The 6,847-nt window shown below is 41.0% G+C and overlaps 1 pseudogene; it reads left to right on the plus strand.

Moving 5' to 3' along the window:
• On the plus strand, positions 2,544 to 3,008 carry Gm13338 (predicted gene 13338; annotated as a pseudogene).

The following is a 6,847-nucleotide window of genomic DNA, read 5'->3' on the forward strand; positions in this document are numbered from 1 at the left end:
CTTTCTTCATCCAAACCCTTCCATAAAGCCCTTCCTGTTCTGTTTCAAATTCATGGCCTTTGTTAGTACACACATATGTGTATGTGTATACACATATAGAGTTCTAAATATAACCTGACGTCCATATAATGTTACTTGTATGTAAGTTTTCATGGCAGACCATTTGGTACTGGACAACCAATTGAGAGAAGACTATCTCTCCTGGTCTCAACATTCTTTAGCTGCTTACAATTGTTGGCATATAGTTGAGGCCTCAGGGGATTTCCTATATTCATTTGGCATGTGTATTTTTGAGCTTGTTCAGCTCATATATAGGCAGTCATGTTGGTGAGCTTTGGGAGCATAGCTTCTGATAATGCTAGGAGACACAGTCTCACAGCAAATTTTGATCCTCCAGTTCTTGCAATCTTTCTACATACCCCTCTTCTGCAGTGTTCCCTGAACCTTAGGTGTGGGAATGTTTTGTATATGTAACCATTAGAACTGGGCTCCACGCTGGGCAGTGGTGGTGCATGCCTTTAATCCCAGCACTTGGGAGGTAGAGGCAGGTGGATTTCTGAGTTCGAGGCCAGCCTGGTCTATAAAGTGAGTTCCAGGACAGACAGGGCTATACAGAGAAACCCTGTCTCGAAAACAAACAAACAAACAAACAAACAAACAAACAAACAAACAAAGAACTGGGCTCCACAACTCTGCATTTTGATTGGTTGTAGTTTTCTATTGTGGAAGAGACCTTTCTTTTACTTCTTTGACTCAAACAAAGATAGATAGATATCTATAGAGATATATAACTATGTTAACAATATAAGAATTCAAGTATGAATATTTTATTATGTCATGACTTTGTATGACAGTCTAAAAAGTAATTTAGAAAATAATTTAATATGGTGGTGTACAGTAATTAATCCTAATGTTTTTAAACTCCATGCCTGCTAACTAAAACACATTAAGGCAAAGACCACAGAAAATAGCATCTACTTGTACAACAAAGGCTCTCAGTCTCAACTCATTGCAGCAGGGCTGGCCTGCATAATGTTTGGTGAGGCAAATGCCAGAAAGAGTTAGCTCACTAGGGGATCCACACTAGTCATCCTTCACAGCAGTTCACTTGTGAGCAAAGAACTTTAACTGTGAACTTGTTCTGTTTGGTTGGCTGATTAAAATCTTCCTGTACTCCCAGCTCTCTTTAACCTCTTATTCGAGTCTATTGGGACATTTTATGATTGGTCCTTTAGCAGAGGTGCAATCACTTGATTCCACGTCATATTTCTCCGCATCACTGTATTTTTACTCTAAAGTATTTTCCCTTTGACATTGAGGTTAGAGATAAATGTATCCTTGACTACAAGAATACATATGAAAAAGATGTTTTTAAAGCAAAATACTATAGCACACCAGATGCTGATTATCTTTTTTTTTTTTAAATCATAATGAAGTGAGGGACTTCTGTACACTGTTCAGAGTTCTCAGAGTTCCAGTTGCTCATTCAGGTATCCCAGAGAGGTGGTATTGAAGGATAGCTTTAGAGTTTGTACGAGGGTATGAGAATATTGTCAGTTTGACAGAATTTAGAATCATTTGGAAATGACCTCTGGGCATGTCTGTGAGGGATTTTTCTAAAGCATCAATTGAGGTAGGAAGTCATGCTCATTCTGGATGGTACCATTTCCTGGAAGGGATCTTGAAATGTACAAGTGGAGAAAAGACCCTGAGTAGCAGTGTGCATTCATGACTCTTGAATTCTACTGTGAAAGCTCCTGCATCCTTATTTTATAGCCATCATGGACTATAATAACCGCTTTTATCTTTAAGTTGCTTTTGTCAGAGTATTTTATCATAGTATCAGGAAGGGAAACTAAACAAAAGAAAATGTTGCGGTTAAAAACTACAAAGCAGCTCCAGCCTAGAGAGAGGGATCTCTTCTGTTTCCAGAGCTACTAGATGGCTTTTATAATCTAAAGAACAAACAGGGGAGCAAGGGAGTAAATGGGGCTTGGTGACAATCAGTGCAGCAGGGATCTCGGTTCCCACATCAGTTACTGTTATCTTTCACAGCAGTAACTCACACTGCATGTCAATTCACTCTATCAATGCCTCTGTATTCTTGACTGGTTTCTTAAGATGAACTCTTGAAGTGAATATTTTAAAGCAAAAAGTAGATGCCTCTTTACAGCTTTTAGTACTCCTACAGAAAGTTTATAACAATCTGTACTCACTTGTACTCACATAAGCAGTCTAAGACTGCCCAACTTCCCAAATGCTTGCCAACACTTCCTTGACCTTATCCTGTTGCGTTTCTAGTTATTTCACATGTTGGTTAGTTTTATGTCAATTTGACACAAGCTAGAGTCTTTGGAAAATAGGGAGCCTCAACTGAAAAAATGTCTCCCCAATATCTGACAGTCCTGTGGTGCGTTTCTGTAATTAGTGATTGATGTGAGAGGGCCTAGACCATGTGGATAAGGCCATCCCTGGGCTGGTGACCCTGGGTACTATAAGAAAGCAAGCTGAGACAACTCTGCCCATGCAACTGGATCACCACCCAGAGGTTTTACTATCAACAGAAACCGAGTGTTTGGCCCTTGCGCGCTGCTCCCACAGACTGTGGTCCAGTGGAATGTGGGATCTCACCAGGCTATCACTGAAGAGAGTTTCTCCATTTTCTGGATGCTGGAACCTAGGATAGAGACTGTTGTGGTGAGCACTGGAAACAAGACTGAGTGGCTGCACTCTCAAGTACTACAGGCCACAAGGCAGCGAGAAATTGCTGTGGGGGTACAGGATATGCCCAATGGTTGTGCCACCTTCAACTTACTGTGGCATGAAGATTGAATGACAGGAGCTGCCCTCATTCCCCCTCCTAGAGAGACTGCACTCACTTCTTTGGGTCAAACCTCAGAATGAAACATCAGGAACTGTGCATGGTCTCCCAGTGCTTTCCCTACTCTCTGCCTTTTGGCACACCAACACCTGTCATGCTTACGCAGAATAATAATCTATATCCTTTTTTAAAAAGAAAAAAAGAAAGAAAGAAAGAAGGAGGGAAGGAAGGAAGGAAGGAAGGAAGGAAGGAAGGAAGGAAGGAAGGAAGGAAGGAAGGAAGGAAGCAGGCTGAGCAAGTCATGAGGAACAAGCCAGTAAGCAGCAGCACTTCAGGGTCTCGGCCTCCAGGTTCCCACACTGCTTTAGTTCCTGTCCCGACGTCCTCCAGTGATGGACTAATGATAAGGAGGTATAAGCCAAATAAAGCCTTTCCTCTCCACCTTGTTTTTGCTCAGAGCGTGTAGACTTGGATTTTTCAAAACCTACTTTTAATACGGGTTCTTAAACGCTTTAACCTCCGGTCTAGCCCACCACCCACCAGAAATAGTGCCAAGGAAATGTTAATAGTGCAAAGGCAGATGTAGACCTGTTTAGAAATAGTTCCTTGTAGCAAACCCAACCTGCATTGTCAGTGTATCAGTAGCTCAGCTCACACAAATCAGAAGAAATAACTCAATGCACTTGCAAACACCCCTCATGAATTAGCAATGGCAGTTCGATCCAGCAGAAACTACAAGGCACTGTCAAGTTGCAAGAAGCCACCAGAACTCCACCAGAAGTTGGTGGTGTTTCTCTCTAAGAAGTGACAACAAAGAATGACCAGCAAAGAGTGGCGAAGTGAACCAATACCACACAGCATCATCCACTGTCTGTTGGGTTATAAGTATATCCTTTCGAAACATCACATGTTCTCTCAAGCATCCACTCTAGAAAAACATCACATGCCCTTTTTCTGGGTTGCTTCCAGAAAAACACATGTCTGCTTTCAGCAAAACATCCTCACATAAGACAGTTTCCAGAAAAATATCACATGTCACAAATGAGTCTCCAAAGAAACCAGAAATTTCTGCTTTAGTGGTGTTTCAGCACAGCAATATTAACCCTAACTAGAGCAGTTATTTTTCTTCATGTACACACTCACTTGTCATTTATCTGCTATAAAGATGTTCATGCTGGAAAACCCCAGTCTTATATATATACTTGAAAAGTCAAAGAGGCCAGGTGGAGCTATAAACTCCTGGAAAAAAACAATGAGATATTTTAGGAAGATGAGCAGTATGAAAGAAAGACTAATTATGACTATCTATAATAGAAGAAAGACAATACATACAGAATAAGATGTAAAAATAATTCAAGGGACTATCCTGAAATTTCTAAGGAAGGATACTGAAAACATAAAGAAAAGTCCTAAGTAAAAATCCCATAGGATATGAATAAAATAATTTTAGATGTGCATTCAACAGAATAATCAAAGAACAATCTGTATAAGTTGGAGATTAATAAGCATCTGGAAGAAATAAGAAAGGAATTGTCCCAGAAAGTATAAGTAAAGGGATCCAAATAACAAAAAAGAAGATAAGAGACATAGAAAGTAGAAACACACCTGAAAATGGATACCAGCATCACTGATTTTCGATGTACAAAACCCAGAATTTAAATTCAGTAAGAATGTATATTCAACTACTATTTCTTTAGGAAACATGGAAACCATATATAGTCATTCTTTGCCTTATCAAAAATTTACAAGTAGTAGCATGAAATCTTCAAGGAATTTAATTCAGTGTAATTCTCAAGGGTGCTATTTAAGTAAATATTCTATGCTGTGTTCTTTCATGTATTACCACAACCTCCTATTTATTATACAGATCCTAATTAGCTTATTATATGGGAAATTATTATATGCCAGCCATGTGTGATTGTCCATCAGGATAGCCAAGCCCATTGCACAGTGAACTGTGCTGGAGGGAGAGAAGCTTAGCTGGGCACTGGTGGGTGCAGGAAGGATCATGGTCAGTGGTGAGTGCTGGAGCAAAGAACACACACACAGGATCAGCTTCGGAGAACTGGTTTCTTTATTGGAGGGGAAAGAGACTATGCCCTTGGGGAAGGTAAGCAGGGGTCACTGGGGCAAAGGTTGTATAACCAACACCTTTGGCAAGAACAGGGGTATTGGAAGATGCTTCATCTGTGTACTCAGAAGATGTAGGGTGAGGATTGGAGGGAGGGGATGTAATAAGGTCAAACAAGGAGTGAAGCCTGATAACTGTCATGGTAATAAATTCTTACTAGAGTTGATGGTGGGGCAGACTTTTGATGCCAGATAAGAAGAGGGTAGGGAGCCAACTCTTGCCATCTTCATCTGAGGTATCCAAGTGTCTTAGTGAGAGTTTCCGTTGCTATGAAGAGACACCATTGACCAAGACAATTCTGATAGAGGACAACATTTAACTGGGGCTGGCTTACAGTTTCAGAGCTTTAGTCCATTATCAGTATGACAGGAAGCATGGCAGTGTGCAGGCAGACATGGCGCTGGAAGAGTCAAGAGTTCTACATCTTAATCCAAAGGCAGGCAGAAGGAACTGTATCTTCTGCAGACATCCAGGAGGGGGCTTTCTATACTGGGTAGAGCTTGAGCATAGGAGTCCTCAAAGCCTAACACACTTCCTTCAACAAGGCCACACCTATTCCTACAAGGCCATACTTCCTAATAGTGCCACTTTCTCTTGCGCGCGCTCGACTGGCCAGGAAGAATGACACTGCAACAGGATCCTTCTGCACACGTTTATTGGGAGAGCTTGATTGTAGAGGCGAAAAGACTTCGAGCCCAGAACTAGTGCTGCTTTTATAGGCCTAGGAGGGGCGTGTCTCACACCCGGATTGGTTATGCACTAAGCCTCATTTGCATGTTCCTCATCTGATTGGCTACTCTCTCTCAGTACCTTACAGAACCTCATTTGCATGTCTCACATCTGATTGGTTATACTCTCAGTACCTTACAGAACCTCATTATCATGCCTGGGCCAGGCAGTGTCTTTGCAAAAAACTTTACTGCATATGTACACATTGGTTGTTTGTCCAATCTTATGCGTGGTGGCCAGCAGTAGTCAGTGCCACTCTGCAACGGCACATGTGGCTTCCCACAACTTTCCATGGATCAAAAATATTCAAACCATCACACCAGGGGTGAAGTTCTCCTCGACCCTTCCTCCATAATCTTGGGCCATTATAGTCCCATAAGTATATACTGATATAATGACTGAATTAGGCAGATTTGCAAGAAAACCTGTATAAATTTGAAAAAGCTTTCAGGGAAAGCTGTGGAAGAGCAGGTGGCCTATCCACCTTTAACTGATCGATGGAAGTTGGAAAATACTCTTAACAGGCCTTGGCTAAAAGGAGTACTCATCCAGGGACCCATAGGAGATCCAATAGAAACTACTCATAGTTGCTGGGGTGCAGATAGCCATGTTGAATATATAACTCATTAAACAGAAGAGGACAGAGAAGAACTGACCTCACTAGACTGTCTGACATGCCCATTCCTCCTCTACCAATACATACATATCATCGCATCCAAGCTGCCTACATGCCAGGCCCAAAGCCAAGTCCTAACCAGTAGATTTCAGAGTAAGCCTTATAAGTCGATGTCGAATCATCTCAGAGGCTGAGTCTCTGTGCCCCCAGAAGTTTTACTCATTTATTTTATTTTTCTTTCTTTTTTTTTTTTTAAGATTCATGAAATTCTCCATCAGAAATAGAACATTTTGCCAATAAGATTACAAATTATAAATAGTACTTGTCTGGTTTCACAAATACAATGACTAGAGTATATCTTCTTGAAATATTATGAATCCATGGCTAATTCTTCCTCTTTTTCTCACCAATTTATCTAGCATGCCAGTGATTGATTGTTCATATCTTTTCTGAAAAATATACTCAGCTCTCCCTTCACACAAGCCACAAGCTACATTTGCTGGTCTCTACTTCAGTTCTAAGTGTTCCCCCTTTCCAGTTCAGACTTTGA

Source organism: Mus musculus, chromosome 2, assembly GCF_000001635.26.
Source record: "Mus musculus strain C57BL/6J chromosome 2, GRCm38.p6 C57BL/6J".
NCBI lineage: Eukaryota > Metazoa > Chordata > Mammalia > Rodentia > Muridae > Mus > Mus musculus.